Genomic DNA, 27590 nt, shown 5'->3' with positions numbered 1-27590 from the left:
TGCAATGTGCTAGTTGTCTATGTGTGTGTTAGTGGCACAGGTAAAGCTCAGATTTGGAGAATTTTCATTGATCTATATATTGTGTGATTTCACAATTCTCATTATATAAACACTTGGAAGCCTGTACTGGTGCACTATTTCCATCTGTCTTCCTTTTTACTTGCCCTTTGTGCAGTGTTATTTTTATATGTGAATTAATTACTCCATAAGCATGTTTTGTGAGACTTTCTTCGTGAGTAACTGATTACAAGTTCTCTTTTCTATGCAGGTCAAATACGTGGTACATCCCTGCCCCGACTGTGCGGAGAAGATTATCCAGTCCCTTGCTGCAACTTCGGTGTATAATGAGGTAAAATAAACACCATGGTATGTTATCTTAACCGATTGTTCTGTAAATTCTTTTTGTTCACTCTGCAACATAACTTACGGCTTGAATACAACATGACACAGCCTACCTCACCTGAAACATTGCTCACTGTCACACTCCAGACGACACAAAGATATTGCAATGTTTCAACATAATCTTTCCTTCCAGAAAATCTTGAAATGTATTGGTTAGCTTTATTCCTGCTTCCAGTGACCAAGTTTACGATGCAGATTGGTAATAGTACTCTTGTGTGGATAGCATATATATATACCACAAGATGATGCTTAGATACCCTATGTAATATGGCATTACTTTAAACTGCTTGGAGGGCAACGTTATCCTTCTCCTGGTGGTATAAGCTTGCACCATAAAGGTGCAAAGCTTTGCGCTCTTTGTCGTAATATAAATTTATACTCTAAAATGTTAACTTTGCACCTGTACATACAGGATAAGCTTACGTTGTCAAGGTGCAAACTTGCACCTTTGATGCAAGGGTATGCTTATGCCATCGACAGACTAAAACATAGGCCTTTATTAAAGGTGCAACGTTATGCCTAGGTAGAATACAGTTACACTGCTTGTGAAGGTGCAAGTTTATGCTACCAGAAGCGTAATGTTACACTACATGCAATGGTATAAATACTTAGTCTTCCAAGACACAGCGTAACCTTACCCCAAAAAGGTGTTAGCTCAGCGACAAGCAGTTTACCCCCCAAAAAGACTAAGATCACACCTTTTTTTTTTAGAGTGTGGGAGGCAAATTATAAGATAGGAAGGGTAGGCTTTCGCCATTCTCCTCTTAAGGGACATCTTAGAAACCCTCTAATTTTTTACTGCGTATGGCCTGCAGCGCCATCGTGGCGCGTATTTCTACCTCGTCCACCTGGTTCTCGACCTTGTCCCTGTCGGCTCCCCCTTCTAAAGGCAAAGCCCACTAGCTGTTCTCATCCCGATGTCTCTGCGTCGTCTAATCCTGCACTGTGCCAGCTAAGGAGCCCGCCGGTCAGCATGGACAGCTGGACATAGGCGCTGTCTCAGTCGGCTGGAGGCACACGATCGTTGCCCGCGTCCAGCCCATGGTGGCTGGTCGCACCGTCCCTGCCTCGGTGCCAGCTGAGGTGCCCGCCGGTGGGCATGGACAGCTGGACTGAGCCAACATCGCAGTCGGCGGGAGGCACACCACCACCGTTGACCGCAGCCAGCCCATGATGGCTGGTCGCACCATCATCGCGAAAGCCACTTCTTGAAGATGGTTCGACTCCTGTGTCCAGCCACCGATCCGGCGGCTGATCCCGCTGATCGACCAATCAGATTACTCGAGGTCACGTGATATAGCGACACTTCGACAACGGCGCAAACTCGCAATACGGGCCCAAGGCGAATGAATTTGGGTTCGTTTGTGCCGACAGCGAGCGCCTGCGTTGTGGTTGCAAGGTGACCGCTTCGCTCAGGGCGATCAATGCGAGGAGTGATCACGTGTTCTTTAATTTGGCGGAATGTGCGGCCAATTGTAAACACGGAGCCCACCTTGATGGTGGTCGCTGGACCGCTCCCTTCCCACTGTGCCCAGCGGGAGAACCAACCCGAAGCCAACTTTCCGGGCTTCGGTTGAAACTGACCATGAATGGGCCGTGTGGAGGATATAGTTTATCTTGAACCGGCATTTGCTTACAAATATAATACCTGTCGGTCTACTGCCTTAGCGGGTTGAATAATGGCCTATCCTGAGTGGGTACAAACCCTTTGCTGTGAACTGCGATTCAATATTACGTCACTTATCTTTTCGCCGAAAACAAAAATTAGTTGTATTCTAACTCTGGTTAATCCTAGTTGAATTGCGATAGCAATGGCATAAGCTTCTTTTGCCTGCTACATTATTCTCCTATTACGCCCTATCAGTGTAAGGTGCTACAGTATTGGGGACACTCAAGCTCATCCTTTAAGAGTATGACGCGAGAGCGTAAGCTACCAGCCTTCTTTTTTGTCTGCTTCTCCTCCTCCTCGGCTGTTCAAGGTCAAGCATGTCCTCCGCGGGCCTACGCGACGGCTCGAAACCTGGCGCAGTATTGCTATCGTAATAAAACACCGATGTGTTCGCTTGCGGCTACGTAGTATTTCGATAAGAACTGGCCTGCACCGCACTTTTTAACGCGACAACCTTAAAGGTCCCGTTCTCAATACCTGGCGTCTGCGCTTGCGTTGTAGTTTTTAGCGAAAAATCAGGAAGGTGGTTGTTGGTGGCTGGCATGACATGGCCACTGATTGGGCGTAGGGTTGTCTAAGGTCACGTGACCAACGACGCGACTGATCTGACAGGAGCTTCAAAATCGGTGAGATCAGAACACGCGCTGCCCCTAGGTTACGTAGGCACCTCGTTCGTACTGCTTAGTCAATGGGGCTCATATCCATGTCGGATGGACTTTCCCTAATCATTCTACGACAGACCGCATGTTTCAGATATTAGAGGAAGAAATTAAGGGGTTACAGATCGGAGTAGTAGCGAAGCCCGCGTACGTGAACAAGGACACTTAAGGAAAGTTGGTAAACTAGCCATTACCTTTATCGCGTCATACCCTTAAAGGCGGAGCTTAAGTATACCTCAATTTATATAATGCGAAGCGGGTTTGCAAAAACTATAGTAAAGCCCGCATCGCCCTCTGCTTGCAGTTTCCGCCATGTTCCTCGTTAACCGATTGCGTCATGCTGTCCGCAAACGTTCAGGCGAATTTGAAATTGAAATTCTCGTCGCAGCGTCTGCTGTCACCAAACCAATGAGGACGGCTGCATTTGAAATTCCTACCGAACAATATAAGGGTCAATTACTCGTCTAGGAAGAAAGCAGTTTTTAAAACAAGTATCAAGCATTGCAAACATGCATCAGGCATTATTGTTTCTTTTACCCCCCCCCCCCCCCCCCCCTTTTTTTTTTTCACGCCAAATAAAGGAGCTCTGGGTACTACGATAAATACGCTGGTCATAAAATGTGCTGCCTTGTGCTATAAGTTTTTCTTTATTGTTCTACGCGATGCAATGATTTATTGTTCCTTGCGAAGACAACTTCGGCTGAGGTCACTAGCAGTTTTTTTTTTTTTTTTTTTGAGAAAAAAACGAAGTACACCGCTAAAATTCGCTTAAATAATCTACAGGCAGTGCCTGCAAAATCAACGTTTATAATAAACTTTATTGACATTCATATGCTCGAGTGTGCCTGAGCAGGGCGTGATGCTGTGGAGACGTTAACTGATTTACTACCAAGATAATTACTAGACTAGCAACAGCATAATCACGCCTATATTAGGTCGTGTTAACTGTGCCCCATTTCCGAAGTAATTACTCTTCAGGCGAAGCTTGGGCGTCCGCTAATTTTTACTAATTACTCATATCTTCATAGAATTATGAAGAGGATAGATATTGTGAGCAATCTACAAACTTAAAGAGAATAACGTGAAATAGGTTTCACGAAAAGAGAAGCATGAGCTGCAGAAAAGGGTTTTGTCAATCTAAACGTCTGAATAAATGTCGCCGTTTCTTGTTTTGTAGCGACAGCTACATTGGCCACAGTCTCACTATTTCATCGCGCCGGTCCGTGCTTGTCCGAAGAGCGAAGAAAGAAGAAGTCGTGTGAGGCGGTAGCTTGCAGCTGACATGGCCGAGCACTAACTGGACGTAGAGCTACCTGACATTACGTTTGGCAGGAGTCGCCCACTCGGGCCTCTCCTTTCATATGGGAGTGGGATATCAGAATCAGCCTGCCGGGACCCTTGCAATCAAGTTATCCAGCTAGGCCACATATAGGCACGTTTATAAGGCTCGGTTAAACCGGGGCTTTATATGTTGGCTTGTAGCTTACGCTATCGCGTCATCTCGAAGGTGGGAGTGAAAACAGAGAGAAAGAGGTGCCGTAGTGAAAGGCTTCGAACCACCGCACGATAGAGGCTTTCGCCTCATCTCACTTAGTGGTCAAAAGTGTTTCCTATGCCATAAGTAAAGCTAAAACCATAGAATAAACTACTCCGTGCAAAAGCCAGGTCTTTACGTTCAAGCCGACCCTAAGCGTGGCCATGCAGATAGCTCTCGCGTAACTTCAGGTTTAACCACAAGCTAAACTGCAGCTGGTTTTTAAAAAAAAATGTTATTGCGACCTGAACAATGCTCAGTCCTACACCACAAACATCCCTTGAATTCATGCTTATTTTATACCGCGGCTTGTAGCCGAATATGATTAATCGGACAACATTCACCATAATAGTGCACGACGCCTGAGGTGTCTGCGCTGCTACTATTGCGCAGACCCAATGCTCGGAGCACACAGCAAATACAGGCAGCCTCCACGACACAAGTTTCAGCTTCAGCGTACCTCTCTGCTTTTCCCGATCCTAGTGCCATGATAACAGTGAGAGAAATAAAGAAAAAAAAATGCCACAACTGCCCTCTCCCCCCCAGTTAGATTTCGTTTTAAAATATTCTACACATTTATTTGTTCTTTCATTCGTTTTTCTTCAATGCAAGCCAAATCATTTGCCCACTAGCAAGTATCACAGTGAACGCATTTTACTACTAGAATAAAAAGAAATGGGGTACGCCTAAACTCCGCCTCTTAGGGAATAACAAAACAGCGATAATTGGTTCCAGTTTGCCGTCTTTCGATGCGAAAAGACTGTGCACTTTCTTTACAAAACTATGCGTAACGATAATCCCTCAGCCACTGAAATTTTTTATTTTTTGTTAAGACGTCCTATTTTTAAGCTCTTCACCGGAGAGGCTTCGGGCATAGTCAAGCGCCTGTTGCAGTTCATCACCATCGGAGAATTTCCTGCCGCAAACGGGCACAAACTGCCTTCTATCAGTAAGAGTAGGTGGTGGATTCACTGCGCCACGAGAGTGGTGGCCCTTATCAGTGCGTACACTTTAATTCACATGTTTGTTTTTTGGCCGCCCCTCGGTTCTGGTATGCCGATCTTCCTCATTGAACTCAGGGACTCAGGGGAACATAGCCTTTGAGAAAAGCGGCAACTGCTGAACATATGTATGTTAATCGCAGGCTTACAAACCTTCTTAGTTACCATGTAGAGCTGATATCAATTGCTTTATTGTAACTTTCATTATTTTTTTGCTTTATAAGTTCTTGTTCGAAATTGTTCAAGTTAAAAAAATGTTGGTGCCCTGAATTTCGCAAACATGCACACAACTGATTTTTAGACGAGTAAAGGAATCTTAACACGTTATAAATACTATTCAGAAATAGTCATAAACGCAATTATGGGACTTCATTTGTATTAATGATTTTTTGGGGGCAACAGTTAAACATCTCACTGCATGCCTGTAAAGCGTGTTCCAACGCGTGCTTGCTTGCTCAAGGAGATGCTGACTTTACAACGCCTTTGAGAAGTGCTTTATGCATTTTGATCGATTTCGCACGAGTTGTTTCGAAATAGCGAGTCCGATTACTTATGCCCGCCAAGTCAAGAAAGCTAAATAGTTCCCGCGAGAGATAGCGAATAGAATTGAAGGGAAGGACGCGCACTCAGAAAGGTGCATATGGTGTGCGATAGCGGTCTCAATCTTGACCTACTGAGCTAGTCGGCGGAAATCGATGGTACATGACATGCAGAACAGTAACCGGCGAAACCTGATGTCCTCCAGCGACTTTGAAACCTTTAATGGCTGGACGTAATAAAAACAGTGATGAAGATACGAACTAAGATATGGGTACTACATTGTGCGTTTTGTTTAGTATGTATATTTAAGTTTATAAAGATGATTTTCAGGAAGAGTCAACTTTCTAGAGGCGACAACTCTTGGTAAAAGGGCAGAGAATTTCGGCTCAAATTCTATTATCGTGGGAAAGTGGGTTTGCATTAACTTTATGTGGCTATGGGCTTGGTGTACTGCAGTTTCAGCTGTACATGTGGCGCCATCTAAGAGCCGCTGTGTCAAATGACAGATATGTTGAACCGTACATAAACCTGATCATAAAGAGCTAAAGCACTAGCCGCGGTGACTCAGTGGCTATAGACGCTCGGCTACTGAATCCGAGTGCACAGGTTTGAACCCGACCGGTTCGTATCCAATGCGATGTTCTCTGGCTTGAAAGCACTACAGGAGGTCATGGTCAGTCATTGGTCAGCCATAGGCTCCATCGCTCTCTCTCTGTTGGCTGGCGAACTTGAAATATCTGTCGAGAAAACTCCCGCGCTGGTGCCGCTGTAACAGGTTCAGTTTGAATTACCCGCGCGGTGCCACGTGGTTGTGACCTCACATAGCAGCGTAGCCAATCAGAGCGACGGCACAAGATTTAGACGAGTCTTCGACGCTCTGACCTTCCGGAGTTTTTGCTTTTGAACTAATATACGAAGAATATTTCAGTAGGGACGAGGCTAGTCGCATTCATGCCGGGGTGGACAATAACACAGGGAAAATGCATGCAGCCGTGACCATCTCAGGAAGCACAGTTTTCTTTATGCTAATCTTGCACTCAAACTGCTGCGCTCGTAGCAATTGGATTACACTCACGCCGAAAAGAGAAAACAGGCACTTTTATAGAGTTTTCGCAGTCATGCTTCGGATATCACCCAGACGTCTTAATGTCTTTCGAGCAATGTGGCAGCATAGGGAGCGGTGCAACAGGAACGCGCAAGTCGTAAGATAAATCCTAAGGAACAGACACCATCGCACTGATATTTCCATTTGGTCATCGTGGCATAATCTATTGGCTGCTTTCAATGTTTCACATGCTGCAAAGAAGAAGAATCCTAACATTTTGAACTACACCGAATTCTACAACAGTGCCTTAGACCATATCGACCTGATGTCTGAGTACTAACGGTGGCATGTCTCCCGGCAAGCACACCAAGTAAATTATTTTCGGCATTTTTACACATATAAAACTTTTTTCTTGATATCATTATATACTGCAGGTAGTTTTTGAGGTCCTTGGAAAACAAAGACGTTATAGGTAGGGTGACATGGGCAAAAAAAAAAGAACAAAAAAAGACAGCCATTAGGGGCCACCTGTTGCTTTCAGATTTTACGCCTGAAAACATTCCGCACTTGTTACATAAAGGCCCAAATGATGCTCTGTCAGAGAGGACAACTAAAAATGAATCACTCATTCCACCGTGGAGAACGATTAAACAGTGACCATGATCCGTGTGTTGTGGGCTCAAATTTTCGCATGGTGTTACAATTCCGCCTAACAGGTTTATACTTTCCTGCAGGTTGTTGTACTGCCGGTACCCTTTTATACTGAGCATCGTAGCCAAGAAATCCATCTTACAGCCAGTTTCGGAACAGATGATATTAAACGCAAGGGAAAGCACACTAATAGATCTAGAACATCGTGTACTCGTTCGCAGAGACAGCTGTACTAAATCATGGTAAAACCCGGCTAGGCCTGCTTTAGTCTAGGCACACGGCGTTCTTTTTACGTTCCTCTCGCTAACTGTTCCCGTACGCTAAAATGAACGAGATTCTACACGATTATACACACGCTTCCTGATAGGCACGCTTCTCTTCTCTATCATGTTGCGACGTGGAGAAAGCCCACAGGGGACTTTTCCCGCATATTTCTTGAATCACATCTGGTCAGGGAGGACGTTAGGCCGGTGGTCCTTACAATTGAAGGAGGGAGAGGAGGCTGAACAGGGGGGCAGGAGGTAAAACTATCACCTTCACTTCACTTTAGAAGAGGACAGAAAGCATGGAAGTTTTGAAGCGAAATGTTCACTACGCTAGGTAAAGGCGGTCGTAGCGTGGCACTAAATTTGCCCCTTCAGGTGACCTTGACCTAATAAATGTGGGTGTCCACGATTCCGTGGTGTCCACATAAAAGTATACTCCGCCTTTCTTTCTCCAAAACCTAGATGAAATGGAGAGACAGCCCTCTGTTGGTGCGATGTCCGCGCACAATAAAGCCCCCTGGTAGCCGAAATTACTCAGTAGCCCTTCACTATGGGAACTCTTTCACACTTTCCGCTACCACTTCCACCTTCCTCCCTTCCTCCAAGTCTGGCAGATACTGCTCCTTTCCTTCCTTATACACCGATGTGCACTTTACAAGAGAAAAAATATGAAAACATGACCTTGACCTGTTTTTCTGTAAGTGTCCACCATTCCATGGTGCTCATCTAAAAGTACAGGGTTTTGAATATTTGGGGGCTGGGATTTAAAATATTCCTATGCAAAATCTACTACCCCATTCGAGCTGAAATAACGTTCACAAAGTAGCAAAATATAGTCTACGTTATCTGATAAGTGAGAGCAGTTTTTTCTCGATTTCGGGAAATCTAGGCAAGTGCCAATGTTGAATCACTTATCAGATAACGTAGACTATATTTTGCTATTTTGTGAACGTTATTTCAGCTCGAATGGGGTAGTAGATTTTGCATAGGAATTTTTTAAATCCCAGCTCCCAAATATTCAAGACCCTGTATAATTCGCCTTCCTGTTCACACAAGTATGAAAAAAAAAAAAAAAAAAAAAAAGCCGCGGATTGAAAAGTCTGTGTTAGAGAGGATATCGCTGCAACTCTCACAGCTTTCGCTCTATCACAGGGTTCAAGCCATGCTTTACCCCCATGTTTTTTATTGTTATTTTTGCAATATTTCAAATTCTGAATTGAAATATATCCTCCGCCGAGGAGCCTGCTGAACCGCGGACTTAACCACGAGGCGCTGGATATTGATTTGTTCTTTCTCAACCTGAACTTTCGACGGTCTCATCTCGTGTCGGACTCCCTCAACGCGGTGAGCAAGCCACTATGTTACCTTCTTTTTGTGCTTTCGACTGAACACCGTTCACAAAGAATTTTATGATGCCAGAGAATAACTAGGTACAACACTATCGCTGCCTCAGATTGCCCGGAAACAGAGGGATTTGAATAAAAAAACTCAGTTACTTTTGTGGGCGATCCAGGGCTGGATATGGGAAGGGTCACAAAGGAGTGGTTTCTGCTGCTTATCAGGCAGATATTCAGCCCTGACTACGGTGAGTGATATATCTGGCGGTACGTTAGCACGAAATTTACGCAATTAATTCATGCTGCTCACTTACCACACGTCGTTTCACTGATATTTGCAGCCGTGTTTGTATGCAACAACAAAGCAAGGTGCTCCACTTTCAGCACTACGCAGCTCGGGAATCTACTAGAGTACAAGCTCATAGGCGTTATATCCTTTACTGTGCGCAAAGTGGGATGCGTTCTTGAGAAACATGGTCGGTACCGAGTTTAGCTTGATTGTTCATCTCGATTGTAGTGCTCGTCTCGTCTTTCTTGCCTGCCTTGTGAATATACTTTAAGCACTATGAACCTTGGTTACTTGTGTGCTGCCTGGTACAGGCCTACCTCATCACTAGCAAAAAGTTCTCGCGAACTGTAGCGGAGTACGTAGAGCGAACTTGTATTCCTTACATTTCGCACCTAATGGGGCTCGCCGTCTATAACTCAATCATTCTGGACCTCCACTTTCCTACGGCGTGCTACAAGAAACTGCTCAACCCTCCCGTCGTCCCGCACAACATTGAGAATTCGTACGTCGGGATCTGCAAGTTAACTATAGACGACCTGCAGAAGTGATGCCGGTAAGGCTGGTGCGACCAGTCTCATTGCGTCGCTTTTTTTTAAGCTCAAGTTCTTTTTTAATTAAAAAAGAGGGGCAAGGAGTAGGCAGTGTGCCATTTTGGGGCTTGAAGTTGCGCCTGCAACTTGGTCCATACGCGACAAAATTATCTGCCAGCGTTCTCCCCTTCTATCGTGTCTCCCACACCCAATTTCCGTTATAGGTTCTAACTCTGTTCTTTCCGTTATAAGTCTGCGCTTGTACTGAATATATATGCGTAGAGCTCACGGCAGCCTTGCTGAATTGTTCAGGCGAGCAAACGAAAGCTAGCAAATTAAAACGACAAATCGAAGTTTTAGTCTCCCGTCGAACACTGCTCTAGGTCTTGCAATAAAGGATGGCAGAGACATGACCGGCAAAAACCCAATGATGAATACCATATATTTGAGTATAATGGCGATGGCATTTAACGGAAAGATGCCAAGGGTAGAATAAAGGTAGAGTGTTTCGGAGTCTGTCTATGCGGACCCGTCGTTCACAGTGCAGACGAATGTCAAAGGTAGTGGTTTTATACCACATAGACAGAGCCATGAATGTAATTACCTCATCAAGGTTTTCCCGCTTGCGATTTAAATCGAGCAGTCTGCAGAACATGTGACTATTTATGCACAACGTGAGGATAAAGTGGCATGATTTGCTCCCGATGCGCAAAGTGAAATCTAGGGCGATATATATAGAAGGGCATATGGCTGAAGGAATGCTTCATACTGTCACGCGTTGGTGGCAATGCCGTGGGCACTGAAGAACAGACACCCGTTGTAGCGCTGAAATCAACACTTTACTGGACTGACTTGCGCTGGTAAAGTACTGTGCAACTCTGCGGCAGCGAGAGCAGCAAACGCGCTCGCTAGTCGCTAAGAAATCAGGCACTAATTATCAAGTGGTCCGTTGGCTTGTATAGCATTTTGAGTTAAAATACTGAAGTGACATTGGCTATAAAAAAAAAAAGGCACCGTAATTGAGGACTCGGATAATTTTGACCACCTGGGGGTTGTTTGACAAGCACTGGCATCTCGCAGCATACGGCCTCTTGCGATTTGCCCCCCTCGAATCGCAGCCGCTTCGGTTATAGGATCAAACCCACGCCTTCGGGATAAGCAGTCACCCTAGCGACTGAGCTATCAGCTGCGGTGTCAATGGTTCGTTCTATATGAAGTTTTAAGCATACCGAGCAAGGTCAATGTACAACTGGTCGCGCAACTTGGAAGAAAACGCGTGCAGCTGCCTACTTCCAGCGGCATCAACTCGATGATGAGGGCTCCTGCGAACTGTGAGGCAAATTACTAGCACACAGAAAATAAGATCTGCCAGAATTCCAAAGAACTAGAAAGCAAACATAATATTCGCGCTCAGGAATGAATGCAGTTTTTGTTTCTTGCGTAAGAAAAAACGTGTCACATTTTTAATAATATTTTAACTTGTTTCTAACGGCCTCTCTCGGCCACTTATTATCCGCTGCGTAGTTGCCAAAAGCTCAGAAATGGCTCAGACCAAAGCTTTTTTCATCCGCGGATGGGTGCGTAATCGGCCCCGGTTCAACGTTCATCGTTGCGTGCTGCGTACAGAGTGGGTTATCTGTACCAAACAGTCAGTATTTCATTCTGCTGGTTGTGGTAGAGCTTTACAGCAAGGCGAAGACTGTGTGTGCTCGATGAGAAACATTGCCGCTGCATGTGCGCATTTCCGGACGATGGGACAATGCTGTGTCACAGCTCGGCGGCTCGGTTCGGCCTCCCAGGCACGTCGCAAAAGTGGTGGCTTGTTTTACGGATACACGTCTGCATGAGCGGCGTATCGCTGCATGTTTTAATTGAGCGGTGAAGCTGAGATTTTATTGCCCCCAAGACGCGTGTCGCCTTGCTCAAAGCCTTCCGTTCCGCTCCCTTTGCTGCGTGTTTTGCTTACTGCGTCGTATTACCGCACCAACGTTCGCTGAACGTGCTTGAGCTGTTATTACAGTGATGTTCCTATTGTCAATGGGATCTTTCTCATGAACATGTTAAATGGTTAAGTTGTAAATTTGTAACCTCACATTGACTCCTTTCAGTGGCAAATGAAGCGCGAGTAAAATATGGGAATCATGAACAGGGCGAGATTTATTGGAGCGAAGCTATATCGTAGATATTTTCACTTCTCAGACGCAATAACTTCTAAATACTAGCAATCCCAATTTGAATTGCTTACCTAAGCTCTTACAGGTTGGCGTTCTAGCGCTAGCGTTAGTTATTCCGTTCGTTTGTTTTTGTTGTTCTTTGACGCTGATATGTACATTGTTAGCAAGATCTTTTACCCTTTTATAATCTCACCGCGTCTCGTTTGGAGACCTACGCTCAGGTCATTTTGTTATCACGAGGATTTCATGAAGACCGGGACGAATGAGCGGTGGTCGCTCTCCTACACTTATTTTTCATTGTCGTGAAGCGTCTATGTAAGTAATCGTGAATTAATAAAGCCTGGCTTTCTATGCAGCACAGCTTCACTCATTTATGCCCTTAGTGAAATGCCTCAAGCCATGTGGTTCTATCCATGTGCTTGCCGAATTCACTTGAAGGCCCTTGTTCGCAAACGTGCCCGAAGAAATAAGCCCCGAAATGCGTTTACATGACGCGCGACGAAAGACTAGGCTAACGACGACGGAGGCAGAACGATGCTATGATAAGGTGGTTAAAGATGCCGTAACATTTCAGTTAACGTAAAACTTGACAGTAGAAATCCATGTCAAGTAAAGTTGACTGAACAGTTACGGTGTCCATTTTTCTGCCTTATCCGAGCATCGTTCTGTCTCCGTCGTTGTTGGCCTTGTTTTTCGTTCATAAGTAAAAAGACAATCAAATTCCCCGCCAAAAGTACAGCACTGTGACGTCACAAGCAACGTCACGTGTTTGTTGTGCCTCACAGTTCGCAGGGGGCGCTGGGAAACTAAAGCCTCGCTCAGAGTCGACACGCAGGCTTCTATGGGAGTTACGCTACCATTTGTTCTTCTACCATGTACCCAGTACAATAGCACTTTTTTTATAAACCAGGACATAAAATGGTTTCCGGCGCAGAAAGGAGAAAAAAAAAGCCACGCCCCGCCGATAGCAAGGCGACGAAGAAAAAAATGAGGAAAGCTCGCACTCTCGTGATACCGCGCGACACGTTCGCTCACGAACTGAGCTCGGCGTCTGCCACGTAGCCAAGAAGGAGCGCCCGGTAAATATTGTTTAGGGCTCATGCAAGGCTTGCGTCTTATCTTCAGCCATCCGACACCGAACGAAGTCCTCACTCGACACTCAATTCTCGTTCCAGGTCAGTGAAGTCACGCTTCTCTACCTCCTTCCACGGAAACTGAACGCAGGTGATCACCGGAAAGGACTTCGACTGCAGGTATAGCGGAACAGTTCTTCCATCTGGAACCAAATGCAGCGAGCGAGTTCGAGGTCCAGCCGCTGCAAAGGGAGCGTCTCTTCTCTATAGGAAGCTGCTGTTCTCTTCCGTATTTGGGTGGCGCAGCACTGGTCGCACAATTCTGAGATGAAAGCACGTTCGCCTTGGAACCACTTCCTTGAGCTGGCCGCCTACATCGAGGCACTCTTCCTCAAAACAACGGAAGCAGGAGTTTCACTTCTTTTGGGTGAGCTGAAGCGCGTTCGGGAGTCTGTCCAGACCCAGGCACTCAATCCTGATATTGCTAATGATTGCGACCTTGCAGCACCCAACATATGCCAACCGCCATCTGGCCTCGGTGGCGACAATGAAGAGGGAGTACGAGGCGGCGAGCTTCCGGCCTTCTCCAGCAACGGTCGCCCTGTCGATGCACCGCGAGCGCTTCTACCATGTGCCCGTGGTGGCGTCAATCAAGAGGACGTAGATAAGGCCGACTTTCCAGCCTTCGACAAGGGTCGCCATCTTCATGCACCGCGTACGCTGCTGCCACCTGGCCGCGGTGACGATGGCTTCAATGAAGAGGGAGTACATTGCGAGGAGCTTCTGGCCTTCTTCAGCAAGGGTCGCCCTGTTGATGCACCGCGTGCGCTTCTTTCATCTGGCCGCGGTGGTGTCCACGAAGAGGGAGTTCATGGCGTGGAGCTTCCAGTCATGTACAGCAATGGTCGCCCTGTTGATGCACCGCGTGCGCTTCTTTCATCTGTCCGCGGTGGTGTCCACGAAGAGGGAGTTCATGGCGTGGAGTTTCCAGTCATGTACAGCAATGGTCGCCCTGTTGATGCACCGCGAGCGCTTCTTTCATCTGGCTGCGGTGGCGTCCATGAAGAGGAAGTGCATGGCGCGGAGCTTCTAGCCTTCTTCAGCAAGGGTCGCCCTGTTGATGCACCGCGTGCGCTTCTTTCTTCTGGCTGCGGTGGCGTCCATGAAGAGGAAGTGCATGGCGCGGAGCTTCTAGCCTTCTTCAGCAAGGGTCGCCCTGTTGATGCACCGCGTGCGCTTCTTTCATCTGTCCGCGGTTTTGTCCACGAAGAGAGAGTTCTTGGAGTGGAGCTTCCAGTCATATACAGCAAGGGTCGCCCTGTTTATGCACCGCATGCGCTTCTGCCACCTGGCCGCGATGGCGTCCATGAAGAGGGAGTGCATGGCGCGGAGCTTCTAGCCTTCTTCAGCAAGGGTCGCCTTGTTGTTGCACCGCGTGCTCTCCTGCCATCTGACCGCGGTGGCGTCAATGAAGAGGGAGTGCATGACGGCGAGCTTCCAGCCTTCTTCAGCAAAGGTCGCCCTATTGATGCACCGCGTGTGCTTCTGCCATCTGACCGCGGTGGCGTCAATGAACTGGTATATGATGGCGAGCTTCCAGTCGTCTCCAAGACAGGCCGTGTTGTTGATGCACCGCGTGCGCTTATGCCACCTAGCCGCGGTAGCATTAATAAAGATGGAGTACATGGCGGCGAGCTTCCAGTCGTCTGCAAGACAGGCCGTGTTGTTGATGCACCGCGTGCGCTTATGCCACCTAGCCGCGGTGGCATGAATGAAGAGGGAGTACATGGCGGCGAGCTTCCAGTCGTCTGCAAGACAGGCCGTGTTGTTGATGCACCGCGTGCGCTTATGCCACCTAGCCGCGGTGGCATTAATCAAGAGGGAGTACATGGCGGTGAGCTTCCAGTCGTCTGCAAGACAGGCCGTGTTGTTGATGCACCGCGTGCGCGTATGCCACCTAGCCGCGGTGGCATGAATGAAGAGGGAGTGCATGGCGGCGAGCTTCAAGTCGTCTCCAAGACAGGCCTTGTTGTTGATGCACCGCGTGCGCTTATGCCACCTAGCCGCGGTGGCATGAATGAAGAGGGTGTGCATGGCGGCGAGCTTCCAGTCGTCTCCAAGACAGGCCGTGTTGTTGATGCACCGCGTGCGCTTATGCCACCTAGCCGCGGTGGCATTAATGAAGAGGGAGTACATGGCGGTGAGCTTCCAGTCGTCGGCGAGACAGGCCGTGTTGTTGATGCACTGCGTGCGCGTATGCCACCTAGCCGCGGTGGCATGAATGAAGAGGGAGTGCATGGCGGCGAGCTTCAAGTCGTCTCCAAGACAGGCCTTGTTGTTGATGCACCGCGTGCGCTTATGCCACCTAGCCGCGGTAGCATTAATAAAGAGGGAGTACATGGCGGCGAGCTTCCAGTCGTCTCCAAGACAGGCCGTGTTGTTGATGCACCGCGTGCGCGTATGCCACCTAGCCGCGGTGGCATGAATGAAGAGGGAGTACATGGCGGTGAGCTTCCAGTCGTCTGCAAGACAGGCCGTGTTGATGCACCGCGTGCGCGTATGCCACCTAGCCGCGGTGGCATTAATGAAGGGGGAGTACATGGCGGTGAGCTTCAAGTCGTCTCCAAGACAGGCCTTGTTGTTGATGCACCGCGTGCGCTTATGCCACCTAGCCGCGGTGGCATGAATGAAGAGGGTGTGCATGGCGGCGAGCTTCCAGTCGTCTCCAACACAGGCCGTGTTGTTGATGCACCGCGTGCGCTTATGCCACCTAGCCGCGGTGGCATGAATGGAGAGGGAGTACATGGCGACGAGCTTCCAGTCGTCTCCAAGGCAGGCCGTGTTGTTGATGCACCGCGTGCGCTTATGCCACCTAGCCGCGTTGGCATGAATGAAGAGGGAGTACATGGCGGCGAGCTTCCAGCCTTCTCGAACAAGGGTGATACTGTTGATGCACCGCGTGCGCTCCCGCCATCTGGCCGCGGCAGTCTCAAAGGAGACCAAGAAGAGCTTGGCGACCAGCCATTGAATGCTCCACTGAATGACTATCTTTGATAACTTTGCTCCATTTCGACAATGTCAAGAAATATCTGCTTGAAGGAATACGATGAGGAACTTGGTGATACGTTTTTGACTAATTTGTGCATAATCAATATCGGACGTACCGTGTGTGCTTATATCAACATGATCTCGATTACGTCATTGGAAGAGAATAGAAACTTTAGACGTGCTACAGTCTTCATCCGACAGTCATAGTTGCCATAGTTGCTGACTGCCACTGAGACAGTACAGTAAGGGTGCCGGCAGGATGCCTGCCAGCAGTAAAGCCAATATTTATCAACCGCTTTTACCTCTGAAAACTATATCGAGCGCCATATTTTTTCGATGTCGTTGATAGCTACTGACATTGGTCTCGAATGTGACAAGCGACACCTTCTGCACGGCTATTTGCGTGAACTAAGGAACTCTTCCTGGCAACCTATAAGACAGGCAGCTTTTGAATGTTTAAAAGTACCCCGCCGGCATGTTATTGGTAATTTGTATTGTATTCAAAAACTCTTAGAACAGCGTTCGATTGTGTAGAAGGTGGAGCGCATAATACCAATTTCACAAATTTTGCACTTGTTGTTTCTCGTGTTTCGTGATAAAAGTTTTGAGAGTGGTTTTGTAATGAGGGGCTTTTTGTTTTGCGCCAGGCTAAGACGATAATTCATTTGTCTATCGCATTTTTCTTGACTCGTGATATAGTATTAACCCGTGTTAACCTGAAGTAGTATAAATACTAGGCTTTTTGCGTTTCTGTGCATCGTTTCCAGAAGCAGCGTTCGTTTTGTGGAAATAATTCGCTAGCTGCTAAACGGTGAACTGCTTGCCGTGTCGAGGGAAAACCCCTACTCTGGCCCTTTACTTGAGGGTTGCAGTTTTCCCATTCAGTTCAGTCCAGTCGTTCACTGGGGAAGGTAATGGCAACCCACTCCAGTATTTCCTGCCAAGAAAACCCTATGGCCAGTCAGTTTTCCCATTAGCCATACGTTTTAGTCTAAATCGGCTACAAGCTCAGTCGATGTCGTTCTAGATGAAGTTCCAAGCAAAGTCTATTTTTCTCGGGTAACAATAGGGTCTCTCGAAAATATCATACAAGAAATGGGGCTATTTCGAACAGGCAGCCCCAATAATTTTTTCTCTCACGCGAAGGCCAAAGGGTTGCTTTTTGACCCGTGCATTTTGGCTCTGGCATCAACGCGAAGTTACGCATCTCAAGAGAGGGAGAATGTTGTGCTCATCAACGCGACATACCACACCGTCGGCTTCTGGTCTGGCGCCTGCTCGTCGAGAGCGCAGCTGCGGGGCGTGCACTTGAGAGCCGGAGCGCGGTGCGTGACTTTTCGTTCATTTCCCGTGACCCTGGATCGCGGATCGCCTGGCTGGCGCGGATTTCAAGTCGCCGACGCAACCCCGCCCGCAAGACGACTCCGGATGTCCCGCGTCGGCAAGGCGAGCAGCACTATTCCGAACCACAGATCATCCACGGTGTGTGGAGGTGTGTTTGTGTGTGTGCGAGCGCTGGGCTCTTGAGTAAAGGAGCCGCGGAGGCCAGGAAGCTCATTCCCACGGGACTCGGGCTGTCCGGCAAGGACGTACGTGACCACGGCGGCAGATTTGAACTCTGGAATGTGCACGCGTGATGTTGTGCGTACAGGATGACGGGAGTGAGGAGGAACTGTGCTGGAGCCTATTGGCCCCGCCCAGAGAGTTTACTGCGTCCCTATTGGCGCAATGATAGGGGCTTTGTTTAGGGAGTCTATTTAACGAGCTGTCAGGGGTAATTTCAAAGAGGAGAGACCAGTTACCTGGTTCGACTCCGGGTAGTACTCCAAGGTGCCCAGCAGGTACAACTCAACAGACCGCCGGTCAGCGCAACCGAGCACGGCGGGTGAGAGGAACAGACCGTCGCCCTCTGGACGAGCACGGCGGGTGACAGCGTGGAGAGCGGCTTCGAAACTTAACTGAGAAAAACACTTGAACTCATCCCGCTGATACCATTTCGCTCTGAAGAAGTTTAAGTGCCGTCTATACCCGTCCCGATTTCTGAGTGGTTAGGTCGCCTGACTACTGAACGGAAAAGGCCTTGTTTAACCATGTCCGCGCCAGCCGCTCTTCTATAAAGGCAGAATGTGAGAGAGTAATGTTAATTAAATGGAGCTGACTCGAAGTCCTATTCAGTGGAGAGGGGGGCAGGGGACGCGAATTAGCAAACCATATCCTGTAGGAGCACTCGAGCAGACGACGTTCTGGCGCGTGATTCCTCTGAGCAGCGCCACCTGGCGACAAATAGTAGAAATATTGTCTAAACGAACAAGAACGCATTTAAAGTCCACTGTTCCCGTTGTTTTGTGGCGCAATGCATTAACACCAACCCATCTCTGCAGTGATTCCACTTGAACATCTGTCTCCCGTGTTGCATTTCTTTTTAATATTTTTTTGCGATTGCCTTCACGTTATTTCCTGCCTTCAGTGAGTGTATGTTACCTTTTGGTTGCGTTCACAGATACCTTTCAGTAACAATCGATATGGCAACGGTTACACTAAGCAATTTTCTTCCCCGTAATTATTTCCTGCCTTTAGTGAGTGTATGGTACCTTTAGGTTGCGATCAGGGACATCTTTCAGCAATAATCGCCGTTTACAGTGGGTATGTTACCTTTAGGTTGCGTTCAGAGATACCTTTCAGCAACAATCGCCGTTTAACTAGCTGAGAGCGTCTTCTGCTCCAGTGCGCCTACGGGATATGGTTTGGAAATACGTCTCGCTGTGTCCTTGTCTTTTTAGCGCTATGCACCAATCGAACCATCACCAACTCGCCCACGCTTCCACTCTTGCAGAAAACACGTGTTGTAGGACTGCCCTGGTTATCAAAAGAAAATAGCTTCCAAGCCATTTCACCACAATCAATGCTTGGACTACATCGAGCAACGACGCACGGGCGCGACTCAAGCTGCTATCCCTCTGGGAGTTTGCACGTGAGGCAGGTACCGACATCCAAATGTTTTCTGGGCGAAATGTAGGACAGTTGTGTACTGTACGATATCAGTTCACGTTAAAGAACTCCAGCTGGTCGAATTTACCTGAAGCTCTCCACTGATACGGCGTCCCTCATAGCCAGAGCCGCACCCCGTCATGGTGGCGCAGTGGTTAAGGCGCTCTACTGCTGTAAGCAAGTATGCGGGATCGAATCCCGATCGCGGTGGCCGCTTTTCGATGGAAGCGAAAAGAAAGGTACTCGTGTACTGTGCGGTGTCAGTGCACCCCACGTGGTCGACATTTCAGGAGATTTCCACTACGGCGTCTTTGAGTGGAATTGCGACTTTAAATCTCATAAACAAACTAAACCAATCAGTCGTAGCCAGGGGTGCTGTGGGTCATCATTAAAGCTCATGAACCGAACTAAACTATACCGTAAAAAAGCAAGCAAAGTGGCTTGAAGACTTTCGACCAAAAGGCGCGCATAGTTATAAGCAACTAGTTATAAAGTCATGCGTCATGCCATTAAATCGAGGTGTTGTATAGTTTATCTGTGCCTTCGGAGAGAGTGTGCCATATGCCTGAACAATGTTCCAAGTCTCGAAACTTTCTGGTGAGTGAAGCAAAAAAGAAAAAAAGAAAAAAAGAACGCGAATAAAAGATCAAACGTTAGCTGCACTAAAGAGGACAAAACAGATCAGCCTAGGAGCTTGCCGGGCCTTCTTCGCAGTGGCTACAGGAAGAGTGTAGGTTTCATCGACATCAAACAATGGCCTCTTTTTCTAAAGCAGGAATACATTCGACGGGTACATTTCTACCTTCTTCTGTCCTTCCGTTCGTTCGTCCGTCTACACAGGGAAGAAATAACTATTTTAAATGGACGATATAAATTCAGGAACTAGTCAAGAGTCTACGAATTGACGCCAAATTTCTCACGAATATGTTTCCGTAACCTGAGGAAAGTAAATTAGCTGAAAAGGGGAAAATTCAATTGGATGGAATGGGAATTACGGGACCATCGGATTGCGAGATGGGCACACTACTCATACAGCTCGCTGGTTCAAACTGAAAAGCATTTGAGATGAATGCGGCCACCTGCTTTGAAGGAATGCGTAAGCAGGTCGCGCGTTGCTAGGCTGCGCCATGACGACACGGCGGCAGCTACTGTAGCAACCGCGTCTTTTGTATCTTATATACTCGTTACGTAGTTTTGGACCCCTTTTTCTCTTACGTTTGCTTTAATTGTACTTCGTTTGATTAGTTAACACGATTTAAACACTCTCTGACCCTTTTCTCTCATTATATTAAGCTCTTTCATATCCAAACACGTCCATTTCCGGGTTTATGACATCGCGCACTGACGCCATATCCGATGTCGACATAACTACGTCACTATTCCGATGTCCTCATAGGTCACGTTGCCGGAAGTGAGGTACCACGCGATCACTTTGGACATCAAAATCAACCCGTTTCACGATTTCAACGTATATTTGACTGAATTGGCTATAATTACGTTATTAATGACTCCGATTGCACCAAATATCTTCTCTGACGACATTTTTCGATCGTCTATCGACTACAACCATTCGCTTTTCCTATCTGTTCTCACTTCGACCTAATCCTGCCGACAAAGTTCTGGAGACAAACTCCTTAAAAATATCTACCTAATGCTTACACATTAATTAAGATAGGTGTAATGAATGTTCGATGTGAAAGGGACGGACAGAGTAATACAAACACGGTCAACTCTTAAGCAAACATTTTTTTAAAAAAGGCGTCATAGGAGAGAGAAATTTTATTATTGAATGAATGCTTTATATCCTCTTGGTATGACCAGAAATATGCTTCTTGGAAACGTTTTTTTTTTTTTTTACATAACTTTTGAATGCATAGGGCACCTTTCTTTATGGCGCGTTCTCAGTTTCTTTAGAGAATGCTCTCGTAGCCTCCTTTCTCGTGCGTGTTCTTTTGCGCTCTTGCAGGTCTTGCAATGGCCGCCATCTTTTTCTTTGTTTGTGGTTGCATTTGTGTGTCTGGTTGGCTCGTCACTTGCACAAAATGTCTGCGAGTATGTCTATGCCTATGCTATAACATCTTCGATGCTTGCATCCACCAGGAGAACCTCGCCTAGAATACGGTCACGAATGCATAGTAAAAGAAGTAAGAAACAAATGCTTGAGCTCAGACGCCGATAACAGATGAGGGGTATATGCGGTATACGCTACGTCATCTCTGCTGCCACGTGGGTGCGGTATAATTAAAAGAGTGCACAAAGGCTTCTTTAGTGGCATTCTTCTCAGTGCTTTCCTTGCGTATATGGATGACATCAGAACTTTGAACAACACGCATGTGTTCCGCAATGAGATAACCTAGCTGGAGGATGAAGTTGAGGGCACCTTTTTTTTTTTCGATGCGCTATTTTGTACTGCAATCTTTTAACTCTGGTGGCCACTCACGGCCGACATGAGCGCAAGAGCCCGTAGTAGCCATGTAACACAGGCGCAAGGAGCCATTCCTCTCATCGTGGCGTGATTCGCTTATGCTGGATGATAGACTGTCCATTTTGTGAAAAATATCCGCTGGTTGTAACTAAAAACTCCCCGGTCAATCATGGTTTGCGCTTACGCAGAGGTTTTGTCAACATCGCCCCAGTTCTTGTTGCCGTAATATGTGTTTGGTTATATTTGCGCACGACTCATATGTCACATGACCTTACGAGAAAAAAACAAGGCGCTATTTCTGTGTACGCCTCCATCTTGTTCACTTTCTGCGTCCAGGACGTCGCTGTGGGTTTGAACGAGCTGCTGGCATACGAAGGCAACGTTGAAGAGGACTTCTGTATGAACTTTCATGTACTGAAAACTCTAGAAAACTAGCATTTGCATAATTCGTTCTCGCTCTTCCATCTTTTGCGTGCGTTTGAACTATGCAGGCGCGACTGTTTCTTTTTTTCTCATGAAAGGTATCCGTCGCAGAGTATATAGAAGTAAAAACTCACACACTCAAGTACGGTGGTAAGGACATTCCAGTTACAAGCGAAAATAGAGCAGGTGAGCAATCCATCGTCCCCAAAATTATTGAAAGAGAGAGAGAGAGAGAAAGACAGACAGAGAATCTATAAGGGCAGCTAATCACTGTTGGGAATTCGACGGTATCAGAAGCTGATACCTTTACCTCGAATTTGATCTCCACCTGTGGCAAAAGACGAGTGACACGCCCATGGAGGCGCCTCTCCTTTTATACTTTTCAACTGCTTTCGATGACTTTTATCACTAAATATTTTTTAAGTGAACTGCGACTTTTGTCGCAATTATTGGCTTTCCCACTTCTTTTCGGCCGTCTTTTGACAGTTATGCGAACAGCGGCACATTTATTTCCCAGTGGAGCTCCTGCTTGCAATGAACGGCAATGCAATAGAATTACGGCTAGTAATTGAGGCCACGTGAGGCGCTTTCAATGTACGCTAAACGTTAAGCACAGCACTCAGAAATGGTAAGAGCGCAATGATGTCAGGATTGAGGACTGGCAGACGAATGTTTGACCGTCCTCGGTCTGCTCGTTCTGGTCTTTGTGTCGCCACGCTAGTACCTCGTCTCATTGCGCTCAAAGCTACCGACAGGCCCAGCTGTCTGCATTAAGAGAAATAGGTATCAGAAACTACCACTAGACGTAAACAACCATGTCATAACCTGTTTTATGATAAACCGCTTATAGATTTGAAGAGAGAAAAGGAAATCAGCTAACGTACATTTGAATGAACTGGTACACAAACGCACCTTCGAGCGCAGGAAAATTATTGGTGTATAAGCGGCACTACGACTTGCCTCTTCTTGCACAGAATACGTAGACCTGTACGTGGACTTGGTTCTCAACAAGGCCATCACTCAGCCATTTAAAGCCTTCTATCTGGGATTCCACAGCGTTTGCACTTCGAAAGCGCTCATTATAAGTAACACAACGAAAGAGAAAAATATATTATCTCAGAGCTCACGATTCGTGGTTGCGTTGCGTTGATTGGCAGATGCTTCGCCCTGAAGAAGTGGAAATGCTCGTTTGCGGCTGTCCGAAGCTGGATCTGGACGAACTACGAAAAGTCACCCGTGTACGACAGCTTTGAAAAAGAAGAAGCAATTATCAGGTAACAACATCCTCTGAGTTCGTGGGCAAGGACATTACGAAACGAGATCTAAAAGCATCATCCCTAGATCACCTAAATTCTTTTCATCTGCGCGCGATTTTAACTTGGAGCGAGTATTAAACGACAATTTACAGCTGCTCTTTGTCTCTTGTGCTTGCTGCCAAACGCGCTAGACGAGCAAGCCCTGTTAATGCTACGATAGTGCTTACCGTATCGCCCATTTTGATTGGCCTTCGCCTTATACTAGAGCACCTACTCAGTACGTCTAGCAAGCTGTGACAAGATCGCAGACAAGTGCAGCCAATACGTTCAAAAGCGAGGCCCACAGATCAGGCGCGGATTGATGTGGTGGACGCCTCCATTATCCGCAGGGTCCATCGCCAAGCCTCAACTGCAATACGCCTTAACAGCGAATATCCACATGCTCTCGTTTGTTCCAGAGAGAGACTCAGCATTACAAGTTGGATAGAGGACATCTCAAAATAGTGCGACGGCTCGCCGCCTGAGCAGTGACCTACAAGGTCAGAGAAGAAGAGCTCGGACGTCGCAATTGGAGCGCGTTCGTGCAGCCTTCCACAAAGATATGACCACTCAGCGCGACGAAATGAGATACCTCCACAGCTGACGTGAAACTCGTTGCGCTGCTTGGTGGAAGGTTAAACGTGCTTAATTGTGATCTATACAGGTTGTCCATCAGTGGCGAGTGATCGATAAGCAATGGAGGCACGGCTACTGCATCACCATTCTTGCTATGATGAAACAAAGCCTTGCCTGTGCTCCGGCCCGCCACGCTGCTGTCAGCTGGAGCACACGTTCTTTTGCTTTTGAAGAACAAGATAAATAATTGAAGAGAAAGAACCTAGCGAATACCTAACCATAGCGAATACTCAGTTTCAACAGCACAAGAGGCGCCTGTACACATGGACTTCACCGGACGGTCTGTACAGGAATCAGATCGATTATATTCTTTGCCGGCAGAGATGGAGAAGCGCTATACAAGCAGTAAAAACAAGGCCTGGGGCCGATTGTGGCACCGATCATCAGCTTCTTGTTGCCAAAATTAAGCTTCGATTGAGGAAAACGCAGAAAACTAGAAGGCCTTTCAGGTATGATCTGGATCAAATTCCATTAGAATATGCTGTGGAAGTGAGGAATCGATTTCAAGAATTAGATCTAGAAGACAGAGAGCTCGAAGAGATGTGGACTGATGTTCGTGATATAATACAAGAAGTTGCTACTAAGGTAGTTCCAAAGCAAAAGAAATGCAAGAAAGCAAACTGGTTATCTGAAGAGGCTTTGCAAATAGCTGAGGAAAGGAGGATGGCAAAAGTTATGGGGGAAAAAGAAGATACAAGGTTCTCAATGAGGATTTTCAGAAAATAGCAAGGAGAGATTAAAATGCCTTCCTGAACATACAGTGCCGAGCAGTTGAGGACAACAGCCAATTAAGGAACACAAGAGCTCTGTATAAGACAATCAGATATCAAAGGAAGCTTCTGTGCTAAGCTGGGCGTGATAAAGGAAACACGAGGCAAGGACCTCACTGAAGCCTCAGAGATAAAGAAGAGGTGGCAGGAATACACAGAAGAACTGTACAAGAAGGACCCGAATGTGCAAACCCAACATAAGACGGTTGTGATTACTGATCTCGAGCCGGGCATCCTGAAGAGTGAAGTTGAATGGGCCTTAGCCAGCCTTGCTAAGAACAAAGCTAGCGGAATTGATGGCATTCCAGCTGAGTTGCTTCAAAACCTCAACCATGACGCTGTTAACATTCTGCATACATTATGTCAGAAGATTTGGACAACCCTGCAGTGGCCACAGGATTGGAGGAGGTCAGTTTACATCCCTATTCCAAAGAAAGGCATTGCCAAAGATTGTTCCAACTACCGCACGATCGCGCTTATTTTGCATGCTAGCAAGGTGATGTTGAAAATCCTCCAAGGTAGGCAGCAGCAGTATGTGGATCGGGAGCTTCCGGACGTGCAAGTTGGGTTTCGCAAGGGCATAGGAACTAGAGACCAAATTGCCAACCTTCGCTGGATCATGGAAAAAGCTAGAGAGTTAAAAAACCCATCTACTTCTCCTTTATTGATTATGCGAAAGCGTTTGACTGCGTAGATCACAGCAGATTGTGGCAAGCTCTCCGAGAGATGGGAGTTCCACTTCACCTCATCTGTCTCCTCAGGAACCTGTATGAAGGACAAGAGGCCACAGTCAGAACTGGGCATGGTCTTATTGATTGGTTTCCGATTGAGAAAGGAGTGAGGCAAGGCTGCATACTGTCGCCCTGCCTATTTAACCTATATGCAGAGTGCATCATGAGGAAGGCCGGTCTGGACGAGTCTTCAGCTGGAGTGAAGATTGCTGGAAAACGTATCAACAACCTTAGATATGCGGATGATACCACTTTAATGGCAGAAAGTGAAGTGGAACTCAAGAGACTTCTGATGCGCGTACAAGAAGAGAGTGAGAAGTTTGGGCTTAAACTGAACATTAAAACGACAAAGATCATGGCCTCTTGCCATATCAAGTCCTGGAGCATCAAGGGACAAGAAGTGGAAGCTGTGACAGATTTTCCCTTCTTGGGCTCCAAGATTACCTCGGAAGGAGACTGCAGCCATGAAATTAGGAGACGCCTGCTTCTGGGAAAGAGAGCAATGGTTAGTCTTGACTGCCTAGTAAAGAGCAGAGACATTAGTCTGCCAACCAAGATCCGTATAACTCGTGCTATGGTCTTTCCAGTTATGATGTATGGATGCGAGAGTTGGTCTATGAAAAAGGCTGACCGCCGAAGAATTGACGCGTTCGAATTGTGGTGCTGGCGAAGACTCTTGAGAGTTCCTTGGACTGGCAGAAGATCAAATCAGTCGATATTGTCGACCATAAACCCTGACGGCTCATTGGAGGGTCAAATGCTAAAGTTAAAGCTCAGCTACTTTGGTCATCTGATGAGAAGACAGGGGTCGCTGGAGAAAGATTTGATGTTGGGAAAGGTTGAGGGTCGCCGGAGAAGGGGTAGGGCAGCGAGCGCGATGGTTAGATGGCATCCTCGAGCACTGCAGATGAAGTTATGTGATGTTAGGAAGATAGTGAGAGACCAGAAAGCGTGCCGTAACATGGTCCATAGGGTCACGAAGAGTCGGACACGACTGAACGACTGAACCGAACTGAACTGAGCTCGGTTTTACATGGCTTTTGGGGTGTTAAGCGTTTGGTTTTGGATGGTACTCATCAAAACCTTTTCAGCGATATGGCTTGACGTGGTGACGTAAAGTTAGATAATTAATCACAATGAACTAATTATCAGTCAGTAGTGAAGACCCGCAATTGCTGTTTTTAATTATACTCGATATAAGCTATCCGACAATATATGACTTGATTCTGTAGCATTATGGTAAATTTTGATCACAATTTTATAATTAACTTTAATTATGGCGCGCAATTGACAAAGCGAGTAGTTAGTCATGTGGTCATATATTAGCTTAGCACAGTACATCGGCATGTATGACTTATTTTCATGAAGTGTATACCTTTTTACTGTCATCCATAATGTATTGTGCATTAAATAACTATGTGTGCACTCGTTAAAAATTATTTGAACTAAATAATCGGTCCACCTTTTTGCTTAGGGATTTGAAGCTGGTCGAAGCAATATGTGCCACGTTATATTAGACAATGCGCAGGAAACTAGCAATAGTGTTGTTCTTTCTAAAAAAATTTTCCTATCAAGCAGTGTTCAAACGAAGCGCTTTCCTATATTTATGATCTCGCAAAAGGAGACATGCTCTAATTTTGATTAATCACTGCTTCAAAATATTCTAAAACCTTCAGTGCTAAGGCTCTGCGAAGTTTCAGATGTCCATTAACAGCTACACACCTTTGGTGGAAACGAATACTTCTAGTGCCTATTTTTTTTTTTTTTTTTTTGTAAAACCCAGTATTGGGCAGATTACTTATAGGGGGAACAATTCGGTAAACGAAAAGTTGGAAAAAGGTCGTAGTTATCATCGCCTTTAAAAACTGATGGAGCCCTAATGCCTATTTCAATGGCTGTTTACAAGTGTTTTCTTGAGCAAACATCTATCGGTGGTGTGTTTCTTTTGCTCAGGGACTTTTGGGACATACTCAAGTCTTTCTACTCCGACGTGCAGAAGCAGTTCCTCCCATTTGCAACGGGCTGCTACTGTGTACCCGTCGGCGGAATTGGGAAAATGGCTGCTTTCAAGATATCGGCTCAGAACAGTAACACAGAAATGTAA

General features: G+C 46.7%; 1 pseudogene; it reads left to right on the top strand.

Annotated features, from left to right (window-relative positions):
• Window positions 1–1206: 1206 nt before the first annotated feature.
• LOC146205958 (putative E3 ubiquitin-protein ligase HECTD2) lies at window positions 1207–27590 on the top strand (annotated as a pseudogene).

The sequence above is a fragment of the Amblyomma maculatum genome, chromosome 1 (genome assembly GCF_055883805.1).
Source record: "Amblyomma maculatum isolate TAMU_Amacu chromosome 1, ASM5588380v1, whole genome shotgun sequence".
Lineage (NCBI taxonomy): Eukaryota > Metazoa > Arthropoda > Arachnida > Ixodida > Ixodidae > Amblyomma > Amblyomma maculatum.
Note: the sequence above shows the minus strand (reverse complement) of the source record. Positions and strands in the feature narration are given on the sequence as shown.